The following is a 12,675-nucleotide window of genomic DNA, read 5'->3' on the forward strand; positions in this document are numbered from 1 at the left end:
CAGTAATTACATCATTAAGGTCTTAAGGAGAATATCTATCACCTGTACCCACCCCAGGGTTTCTTTTACACATGGCTTCACAGATATAAGACAGAGACCACAGGCTTCTGAGTCAGTTTATGTTATTCCTTTTGCTTTTTATAGATGCAAGTAAATAACATATTTTTGGGTTTGTTTTGTGCTTTCAAATGGATGCTGTATTTCACTGTTTGTTCCTTATTTTTATTCCCAAAGAATCCAAACAGATAGCTCAGGGTAAATAAGTACCTTAAAAATATCTGTTGAATGAAATAAGATAATGGTGTTTTTATGTGTGTTTCAAACCCCTCATCATGTTAAGCTCTAAAGCCAGAATTTATTAGCTTTCCAAATTATGAAAACTGGCTGATGGTCTTCTCTGTATAAATTTAGCTTCAAACCTTATTCAAATTTGTTAGGTTTCTAGTTCTAGATTGTTCCTCCTTGCAAAACACCCTGTGGATACAGCTGAAATTATTTGCATCTTTTATAATTGTATCATGGCCTTATTATGTGTAATAATAACATTTCAGAAAATATCTATATTTATAAAAGATATAAAATATCTTTTATAATTGTATCATGGCCTTATTATGTGTAATAATAACATTTCAGAAAATATCTAGTTGAAATATATATTGAATACAAATCATTACATATCCAGATCTAATTTAAAATTTAAATGTATAGGCCACAATTATAAAAGTAATCTGCAGAGAGTAGTATCACTTTGGGAATTCCTATGCCAGCAATTAGTTTTATGAGTAGATGTAACAGAATTAGGAAGGGCTAGGCAAGGAGTTGCATGGAGAAACATATAAAAGGGGTTGAACAAAAAAAATAAAATGAATTCATGAACTACACATTATTCTCATGCCACTCTCTCTCCTGCTCCAGCACCACCTATTTTTGTTTTGTTTTGTATTGTTTCGTTCTGTCAGTATACAATATTCCTCCCTCAGGATCTTTATGCTAGTTGTTCTGTATTTCTGGAATACTAGTAAACATCATATGTTTGCATAGTCACTTTTTTCTAATCATTTGGCATGAATGTCACTTTCTCCAGTGACCAAGATGCCTCTCCTGAACACTATTTGTAATGTGGTCCCACCTCACCATCCTCCATATCACCTTGCTTTGTTACTTCCAAACTACTTTTCATGCTCTAAAATTATTTTGCGATCCACTTCCTTGTTTATTAGCTCTGATCTGACACCAATGTAAGTTCTAGGAGGGCAAAAGCCCTGTCTTATTTTCTACTGAATCTCCAGCACCTACTGTAGAACACAGCTCAAAGTACTTAGTAAATCAGAATGGAGAGGTCATGGAAGGATTCCCAAAGTGGGTGATATTTAAAATGAGTCTGGGAGAATGAATGGAATGTAGCCAGATGGAGAAATGAGGATAAGGCAGTGGTAAAATATTTATGAAGTCATAAACCTCACAGTGTCATGAACCAATACAATACAATGGTGAACTGATACATATACGTATATATATAATCTAGGATATCACTAGAACATGGAAAACAGGGAAGTGCTACATGGTGAAGCAAAAAAAAAAAATTAAGCAAATGCAAGAAAATTAGGGGTTTATGTTCTACAATATACATTAAGAGTTTTCTCTTAGGCTTTAAAATGAAAAATGGTTCTTGAAAAATGAAAGACTTTATCAGCTTTGTATTCTAGAAGTCTTGAACAGTTGTGTACAAAAAATAGACTCTTTTCATTACATGTCTAAGACCTTAGTAAATTTTTTAAAGTTCATTATTTTGAATCACTGAAACATACTCCGATAACTCACATTCCTAAATATATACATAAAATGTCAGTAGCTCTAATTCAGCCAAAATTATTTAAATCAGCAAATAATTCACTTTGCATATAGACATTATACAAAAAGAAGCTGTTATTTATCGACATTTAAGGGCAATGGCAAATTTATATGTCTTTAATCACAACTTAAACATTCACACTATTGAATGCCTGATGTCATAATAATTATGCAGATTGTGACATATGAGGCTGTGTACAGAATTTGAATTTAAAATACTCTTTTCATGGATATATAGTTAAATTACTTGCTTGACTTCAAGAAATATTTCCTTTTTCTCATTTTTGCTTTTGGGAATGCCAGCCTCAAAAATTTTCTAGTTCCTCAAATTTTTGTTGAACTGCATTAACCATTTTAGGATTTTGCAAAAATGTATAAATACATAATGATCACATGGCCTAGCCATTAGTAAAGCAAATATAAATACTCTAAGTTTAAAATAGTTTTAGACATTTCACAGATATATTTGTATTAATCTGTCTGAAGTATACCTAAGATAAAACAAAATATTAAGTTAAAAAGATTTAAATATATCAATTATGAATAGACAGAAAAGTTGGTTAATATGGTTTGTGAAAGGAAAAAGGAGATACTCTATAATTAAATTTTAAGCAATAGAGCATGCTTTTGAAAAAGATTGTTTTACTGTCTCTTTCTATGTTGAATTGAATATCATAACATTTTAAACAAAGTTTATGCCAGTAAGCTTTAGATTCAATGTAGACTTTGGTTCAGATCTCAGCTCCATCACTTATTGGGTCAAGTTACTTACTCTCTCAAGCCACAGTTTTCTCATTCTTTTCCTCTTTCCACTACTGCCACACCCCAGATAACCCATATTTATAAAAGTAGTTTGTTCTTCCATTTTTCCCCACGCTTATGTAATCACATATAAGCATATCTAGTGTATGCATACATATAAGCCTGGCGTATATATCTATATCCATATATGTAAGTATATATAAATATTTTTTTCCAACAAATTCAACTATTGTGTTTTTAGCGCAATTTTACTTCAGAAAGATTTAAGATCCTTTTTCATTTCTAAGCAATCATTTCTAAATATGCTTCTCAATGTATTTAAACGATAATTGATAGAAGTTCCATATGTTTCCCCAAATACTTCAGTTGCTCTTTTATGTTCTTTATTCTTGTTTTCTTGGAGAAGTAACTCATTTTCTACTCCATGTATCAAGGTGAAATTTGACCCAGATAGCATAAATGAGTTCAAGCTTTTAAAATCATACAAACTATACCCATGGGGACAAAAATCATGAAAATATCATATTGAAATCACTCTCAATTTTCTTTTCAACATCACAGAACGTGTGAAGATTCAGAAAACTAGTAAAAGGCAAATTGTGTCCCAATTTTCAAGAAAAGAAAACACTGACTTGTAGAAATTACACACAGAAACACTCACACACTTTGCAATAGTTTCCTAGTATTGCCTTAAAAAATTACCACATACGACTTAAAACAACAGAATTTTATTTTCTCTCAGTTGTGGAGGTCAGAAAACTGAAAAAAAAAATGTTGGTAGGGTTATTTCCTTCTTGTAGACTCAGAATTTGTTCCATGCCTCTCTCCTAGACTCTAGTGGTTGCTGGTAATTCTGGGTACTCCTTATCTAGACATATCACTCTAATCTCTGTTTTTATTGTCACATGGGTTCTCTCTGTGCGTTTGTCTCTGTATCCAAATTTCTCTCTTCTTATAAGGACACAGTCGTTGGATTAGGGTGCACTCTAATATGATATTGGTTTTCTTTTATTTTGATTACCTCTATAAAGACAATTTCTAAATAAAATCACATCAAAATATCTTTTGGGGGAACATAACTAACAACGCATTGTAATGTCAGTTTCAGGCAAATTTATAGTACAGAAGTTGTAAATAATAGCACTTGAGCATTTAACAAAGGCAATATTGTGTTATCAATCAAATCTTATATAATGGACTCATTTCCCCTTCCCTCTTGACTGGTGGAGTAGAGAGATCAAGAGCATGTCATAATTAACATTGTTTTTAACACATTAAGCACAGATTTTAATATTCATTGCTGTGAGCAAGAAATTTTAAAATGTGGATTATGTAAAAGGAAAGTCTAAATGGATTTTCAGCTGGTTGAACAATTACAGAAGGTATTGATTATTGAATTTCTGTCATCCTAGAGGTTAATCTCAGAAATGACCTATTGGATTATTTATCTAACCCAACATTTGTTTCAGTGACATAAATTTAGACATAAAGAAAAAGATTATCAAATTTCATGTGACAAAATCCAAGAAAATGGCTAACATGATAGGTAAATATAATACAGTTCAAGTAACCTTAATATGCTACATCTGATTTTAGTCACAAGGCTGAGAAGCCAAATGGGCTTAATAAAGTAGATAAAATTATATAGGCACAGTGTGAGTTTCTATTTCTGAAACCAAAAATCAGCTGTCCACACAATAACCATATCTGCAGTTTTAAAAAGCTGGTTAGATGAGAGCCTCCTAAACATGGCTAACCTGATTGTGTTCTTAACTGGCATAACATTTATGTCAAATCCATCTATGAAGAGGATCTGATAATGAGAAACTATATCCTGAAACACATTGTTCCTGGTGTCCTGTTCCTATCTAATGCAGCACATAAATAGAAATGTTTCCCATTTTTAAAATATTTTTCTCACACTGATTGGTCAGAGGGCAAATTTATTATCTTGGCCTATGTGAAAATGTATAAAAATTGTGAAACCGATGAAGTACTTTGAATCAAAAAATTATGAAGGTAGTATTGAAAATAGTGGACAATTTGCTTTATATTGTTTACTGGCAAAACCACCAAACCATTACTTCAGGTGCTAGAAAGAGCCTTTCTCTCACTGTACTTCTCTACCTCCCCCTACAACATCAGCTGTGGGATCATTTCTTAATATATTTGTGTACATTTTTATTAAAATTATTTGGTTTCCATTTCTCTTATCCTTTGCATGTAGAACTTATTGGACTAAAGAACTGAGCTCAGGAAATAAATGCTCATCTATCAGATATTAACAATGATAATATTCTTTCTAGTACACAATGAAAAGACTGACTCTAGAGTAATAATGTTAGGGTTTAATGAACCACATATATAGTATTACTCATAATACTAGGAGCAAAAAATATGCCAATAAAACTAATGCAATTAGGCCTCATTAATAGATACCTATTGATATTGTATTATCTAAACATCAGATCAAATATTAGAAGGCAACGAATAAACCTAAAGAAGGTAATCTCAATGTGAGGGATCAGCAATAAAGACAAATAGAAACAGCAAAAGGAAATAAGGATGTTTGGTCTTAGGAAGAAAATACTTAAGGAAAAGTTAATAGCTATTTATCACAATTTACAGGGTTATTAAATAAGAAAAGTATTCTCTTTTGGAATAAAGGATATATGTAGGTTTAGTTTAAAAAAAATATTTCTAACAGTTTGGCATGTCTGAAAATAAACTGCTTTCAAGTTATGAGTTTGTGAGAGTTGGAGTTCCAATGATGATAAGATAGCTTGGATTGCAATAATCTTCCCCTGGATAACAATAATAAACTCTGGGGAAAATATACAATAAAAACTATTTGAAGGCACTGGAGAACAATCAAAAGCTGACAGAAACTGTCAGGCATCTGACTGGTAATATTGTTTGGATATTTGTCTTCTCCAAATCTCATGTTGAAATGTGATTCCCAATGTTGAAAGTAGGGTTTGGAGGGCCGGGCGCGGTGGCTCAAGCCTGTAATCCCAGCACTTTGGGAGGCCGAGACGGGCGGATCACGAGGTCAGGAGATCGAGACCATCCTGGCTAACACAGTGAAACCCCGTCTCTACTAAAAAAATACAAAAAAAACTAGCTGGGCGAGGTGGCAGGCACCTGTGGTCCCAGCTACTTGGGAGGCTGAGGCAGGAGAATGGCGTAAACCTGGGAGGCGGAGCTTGCAGTGAGCTGAGATCCGGCCACTGCACTCCGGCCTGGGCAACAGAGCGAGACTCCATCTCAAAAAAAAAAAAAAAAAGAAAGTAGGGTTTGGTAGGTGGTGATTGGCTCATGAGGGCGGGTCCAGGGTGGGTCCCACCTCCTCATGAATGGTTTAGCACCATCTCCTTGATAAGTATGTACTTATTCAGTTATTTCACATGAGATCTGGTTCTCTAAAAGAGTATGGGGCTTCCCCCTTCTCTCTCTTGTTCCCTCATTCACTATGTGATATGTCTGCCCCTGCTTTGACTTTTGCCATGAGAAAAGGCTCTGGAGGCCTCACCAGAAGCCAAGCAGATGCAGGCACCATGTTTCCTGTACAGCCTGCAGAACTATGAGCCAATTAAATATCTTTTATTTATAATTCTGCCAGATTCAGATATGTCTTTGTAGCAACACAAAAACATCATGTTGATACAGACTATTGGTACCAGGAGTGGAGTGTTGCTATAAAGATACCTGAAAATGTGGAAATGGCTTAGGAACTAGGTAATGGGCAGAGGCTGGAAGAGTTTAGAGGGTTAAGAACAAGACAGAAAGATGAGGGGAAGTTTGGAATTTCTTAAGTGGTGAAATGACTGTGATTAAAATGCTGATAGAAATATGGACAGTGAAGTCCAGACTGAGGAGGTCTCACATGGAAATGAGGAATTTATTGGGAACAGGAGTGAAGGTAGCCCATTATGCCCTCACAAAGAACTTAGCTGCAGTGTGTTCATGACTTAGGATTCTGTGGAAGTTTGAACTCAAGAGTGATGACCCAGGATATCTGGTGGAAGAAATTTCTAAGCAGCAAAGCATTCAATATGTGGTCTGACTGCTTCTAGCAGTTTCCCATCAGGTACTGAAGCAAAGAAATGACTTAAAGTTGGAACTTAAATATAAAAGGGAAGCAAAAATTAAAAATTTGGAAAATTCAGAACCTGGCCATGTGATTAACAAGGGAAAGGCATTTTCAGGAGAGAAATATAAGCAGGTTGCAGAGCAGCAACTTGTTAGAGAGATTAGCATGACTAAAAGGGAACCAGATGCTAATACCGAAGACACTAAGAAAAAGATCTAGCAGGCATTTGAGAAATCTTTAAGGTGGATCATCCCATCACAGGTCCAGAGGCCTAGGCAGGAAAAATTGTTTAGTGGGGCAGGGCCATGGCCCTGCTGCCCTGCGCAGCCTCTGGACATTATTCCCCAAATCCTGGCCTCTCCAGCTGCTGCTAGAGATCAAAGAGCCTCTGGCATAGCTTGAGCCACTGCTTTGGAGGGCATAAGCCATAAGTCTTGGCAGCATCCATGTGGTGTTAAGTATGCAGGCCCACAGCATGTAAGTTTGAAGAAGACTTGGCAGCTTTCCCCTCAATTTCAGAGGATATATAAGAAAGCTTGGGCCAGGCTCAGTTGTTCACACCTGTAATCCCAGCACTTTGGGAGGCTGAGGTGGGCGGATCACGAGGTCAGCAGAGAGCATCCTGGCTAACATGGTGAAACCCCATTTCTACTAAAAATACAAAACATTAGCCAGGCGTGGTGGCGGGCACCTGTAGTCCCAGCTACTCAGGAGGCTGAGGCAGGAGAATGGTGTGAACCCGGGAGGCGGAGCTTGCAGTGAGCCCAGATTGCACCACTGCACTCCAGCCTTGGTAACCTCCATCTCAAAAAAACAAAATCAAAGGCTGGGCGCGGTGGTTCAAGCCTGTAATCCCAGCACTTTGGGAGGTCAAGGTGGGAGGATCACAAGGTCAGGAGATCGAGACCATCCTGGCTAACATGGTGAAATCCCCTCTCTACTAAAAATAGAAAAATTAGCCAGGTGTGGTGCCCGGCGCCTGCAGTCCCAGCTACTCAGGAGGCTGAGGCAGAAGAATGGCATGAATCTGGGAGGTGGAGCTTGCAGTGAGCCAAGATCCAGCCACTGCACTCCAGCCTGGGTGACAGAGCCAGACTCCATCTCAAAAAAGAAAAACCAAAACCGAAAACAAAACAAAACAAAATGAAAGCTTGGCTGCCCTGGCAGGAGCCTGCTACAGGGGCAGAGCCCTCACATAGAATCTCTACTAGGGCAGCACAGAGGGGAAATGTGGGTTTGGAGCCCCCACACAGAGTCCCCACCAGGGCATTACCTAATGGAGTTGTGGGGAGGCAGCTCCCAGCCTCCAGACTCCAGAATGGTAGAGCCACTGACAGCTTGCAACCTCATCCTGGAACCAAAACAGGCAACCAACTCCAACCTATGAGAGCAGCCACGGGGGCTACACCCTGGAACACCACAGGGGTGGAGCTGCCCAAGGTGTTGGGAGCTCACTACTTGCATCACTGTGCTCTGGATGTGGGACATGGAATCAAAGATTTTGGAGCTTTGAGATTTAATGACTGCTCTGTTGGGATCAGACTTGTGTGGGGCCTATTGCCCCTTTCTTTTGGCCAATTTCTCCCTTTTGGAATGGGAATGTTTACCCAATGCCTGTACCACCACAGTATATTGTAGGTAAATAACTTGTTTTTAATCTCACTGGTTCATAGGTGAAAAAAAAGAAAAAATCCTCATCTCCATATGAAACTCTGGACTTGTGACTTGGAATTTGGGACTTTTGAGTAATACTGGAAAAAGTATTTTTTCAGTACTTTGGGGAACTATTGTGAAGTCGATATTGTATTTTAAAATGTGAAAAAGACATAGGTTTTGAGGGGTCAGGAGTAGAATGATATGGTTTGGATGTTCGTCCCCTCAAAATCTCCTGTTGAAATGTGATTCCCAATATTAGAGGTGGTTCCTGGTTGGAGGTGATTACATGATGAGGATGGATCCCCGATGAATGGTTTAGACGAGCCCCTTGGTGATAACTGACTTTTTGCTCAGTTAGTTCATGTGAGACCTGAAAGACTTTAAAAGAGTCTAGGACCTTTCCTTCTCCCTCTTGCTCCCTCTCTTCCCATGTGACATGCCTACTCCTGCTTTGCCTTCTTCCATGAGTAAGAACTCCCTGAGTCCTCCCCAGAAGCAGACCAGATTTAGGTGTCATGCTTCCTGTATAAGCTGCAGAACTGCAAGTCAACTAAATCATTATTCTTTTAAATTACCCAGCCTTAGGTATTTTTTGTGGTGATGCAAAAATGTCCTAATTCAACTAGTAAAGGGAATTACAGTGACTGAGTGAGACCCATATTTATAGACACTTTCCCTGTGGGTACGCCCAGTTCTCAAGTGTAACAGCTAGAACTCAAGTAGAATGCATCAGAATTACTGAGTTGTGATATTGGTGTAGAGATTTCAGGCTACCAGGGTGGTTATAAATGAAGAGTAATCCCAGAAAGTAGGGAGACACAGAGACAATAACAGTAATACCTGCCATTTAAAATTCCTCAAATCCTTGACTGACTGTGGAACTGTGTGTCTATTGGGGGCACTCCAATGATGCCAGTAGAAAGCAGAAGGCTGCAGCTGAAAGGACTGGACAGAGATTTCAATTGCTGTATACAGCAAATGAAATACTGTTTGGAATCTGAATAACACCAAGGATAGAAGAGCCTAGTAAAATCTTCAGGTATTCAATAGTCCTGCTTTAAAGCATAAACCAATGGCTCTGGATGTTAAAGATGATCAGCCCTCAAATGCCTGCCAGAGAAAGATTTCTCCTTAGAGGAAGAAGATGTAACTCAGATATATTATTTGCAATGCCCTGTGTATAGTAAAAAAGTAATATCCATTGTAAGAAAAAGAAAATCATGACTCATCACCCCCCCCCAAAAAAAAAACCAGCCCATACAAATACATGACAAGGTGACACACATTTTGGTATAAAGTAGTAACACAGTATGTTAGGGTGTTCTTGCATTGCTGTAAAGGAATGCTTGAGACTGGGTAATTTATAAAGAAAAGAGGTTTAATTGGCTCATGGTTCTGCAGGCTGTACAGGAAGCACAGTGATAGCATCTGCCTCTGGTGAGGCATCAAGCAGCTTACAATCATGGCAGAAGGCAAAGGGGGAGCAGGTGTATTAATGGCAAGAGCTGGAGTGAGAGAGAGACAGAAGGGGACACACTCTTTTAAATAACCAGATCTCATAGGAACTACCAGAGCAAGAACACACTCATCACTAAGGCACTAAGCCGGAGATTCTCCCTTATAATCCAAATACCTCCCAACAGGCCACCTTTAACACTGGGGATTACATTTCAACATGAGGTTTGGCAGGGACACAGATCCAAACCATATCAAACAGTTATTATAATTTAAAAAGTTAAGAAAATCATGGTCTTAGTGAATGAACAGATGTGAAATCTCATCAAAAGACACGGAAGCTGCACAAATGAACCAAACAGAAATACTAGCACTGAAAAGTGTTAATACTGTAATGAACTTAACAGTAGATTGAAATAAGGGTCAGCATATTTTTGAGAGAGATCCATAGAAATTATTTAACTTAAAGAGAAAAAAATCAGAAAAATGTAAATAAAGTCTTGGTTACCTGTGAGTCAATATCATATGATCCAACATACAATTAATTGAACTGAATTTCCAGAAGGAGATGAGAGAGAAAATGGGCATGGTGCAGTAAAGAAATAATGACTGAAAGTTTTTCAGATTTTGTTAATAATATCTACTTACGTATCTATAAAGCTCAGAAAACCACAGCAGAATAAATACAAAAAGAACCATACATCATAGACTAACTGCAGAAAACCAATGATAAAAAGTTACTCTTAAAATCAATAATATGCATTCTGTCAGATAAAAATGGAGGTCAAAATTGTTGGGGAATAAAATAAAAAAATCTGTACACCCAGAATTCTATAACCAGTAAAAATACCATTACAAAATTCATACAAAATAAAAACATTTTTAGATTTAAAAAATCTAAAAAGAATTTGTCTGTAGTTGTTCTGCACTACAGGAAATACTAAAGGGACTAGGTATAGTGGCTCACACCTATAATCCCAGCATTTTGGTAGGTCAAGGCAGGCAGATTGCTTGAATCTAGGAGTTTTAGAGCAGTCCAGGTAACATAGCCAAATCTCATCTCTCAAAAAAAGAAAAAAAAAAATTAGCTGGGCATGGTGGCGTGAGCCTGTAATCTCAGCTACTTGGGATGCTGAGGTGGAAGAATCACCTGAGCCCAGGAGGTCAAGGCTGCAGTGGACTGAAGTTGTGTCATGGTACTTCAGCCTGGGCAACCAGAGTGAGACCCTGTCTCAAAACTAACAAGAAATATTATAGGGAAGTCTCTAGCCTGAAGGTAAGTGATAATAGGTGAAACTAAGATCTGCAAGAAAAAAACGAGGAGCCCAGGAAATTGTGTGTATGTGGAAATATAGAAAAGCTATTTTCTTCTTCTTTTAATTTCTGTAAAAGACAACACACTATTTAAGCAAAACTTAAAACATTGTGTTGTGTAGTCTATAATTAATGGGTATGTAAAATCTGACAGCATTTGCACATATAATTGAGGAACTGTAAAGTAGTTGTAAATTTCTTAAGTTTATGTGAAGTGGTACATTATTAACTCTAAGTAGACTGTGGTAACATAAGAACCACCAGTGAAAAGGACATAACAGGAAGAAATACAGCTTGGAGCAACAGAGCAACTAAAATGGTATTAGTATAAAAAGTAGTGAATTTGTCATCCCTGGACATGTCCAGGTTGGAAAGTCATCAGATCAGGAAATTTCAGAAAGACAGGAAATTGATTACTTCTTCTTCCCCTCGAAAGTTGTGATTTGGGGTGTATGACATACTTGATTTTATTTTAATGCCTCAAAGCAAAATGTTTCACAAGACATGTTTTGCTCTTGAAATTTTTGGCATCTTTCATGTGGCCACTATGGATGTTTACATTCGTAAGCTCAATTACTTGGCCTCTTTCATAAATTTAAAACAAAGGTAACACATGCTGTTATAATTTAGTTTCACCACCAGTTTCTTTGTTTTATGCTTTCAATAAAATACTGTGTCTGCATTTGAGAAATGTTCTGTGCAATTATTCCTGAGGAGAACAGTATGAATTTTTAAATCTATTCTCACAGGGATAGTAACAAATAACACACATATAAAGGAAAATGGAAAATGCTAGAACTCCACTCCCACATCCCTTCCCCTATCCAACCCTCTCCCACAATGGGGTTCTGCCAAGTACTCCTCAGAGCTTAATCAAACTTACTTCTGTCCAGTTCTGATTCTTTATTAGGTCAGACGACCTTCAGGTTCTCCCATTCCCGTCAGTGTATTGTGCTTCTCTCCAAGCACCACCACAGAACTGAATCCCATTGGTTTGAAAGAAGTATTTGTGCCTAATAGTAATAAACAAATGACATTTTTCTCCCAGTGTCAGAAAACATGGGCAACCTGCTCCCTTTCCCCTTTCTTGGCGTCTCTCCCACCTTCCCTCCAAATCAAATTGGCCTCCCCCAATTCTGTGGAAAAGAAAACAGAATCCCTGGGCCCCATGCCCAAGTGCTTCCAGCCAGCACGGCATTGCCAAGGCTAAATCACCAAGCCGAGGACCTGGGGATGGGCGCAAATGCAAATCAAAAAGGCTCTTGAGAAAGAGGGGTTTCTTCATTTTCTTTCTAGGCGCAGTAATCTATGAACAAAGCTCCTTTTCCCAGGCCCTGCAACCTGCCCCTCTGATAGCAAGTGACCGTGGGCTGGCTTTTATCTTTTCTTTCACCTCTTATTAGAGTAGTGACAACTTGTTTTCTTCATTTCTTCCTCCCCCTCGGCTCTTAGGTTTCAGCGGACTTAAGGGTGCCCCACCCCCTCCAGGAAGACGCCCCCGCGGGCTGGCGGCTCTCCCAGCGCGGGGCGGGGTCCCAGACGGG

Source organism: Colobus angolensis, unplaced genomic scaffold, assembly GCF_000951035.1.
Source record: "Colobus angolensis palliatus isolate OR3802 unplaced genomic scaffold, Cang.pa_1.0 Scaffold46, whole genome shotgun sequence".
Taxonomy (NCBI): Eukaryota; Metazoa; Chordata; class Mammalia; order Primates; family Cercopithecidae; genus Colobus; species Colobus angolensis.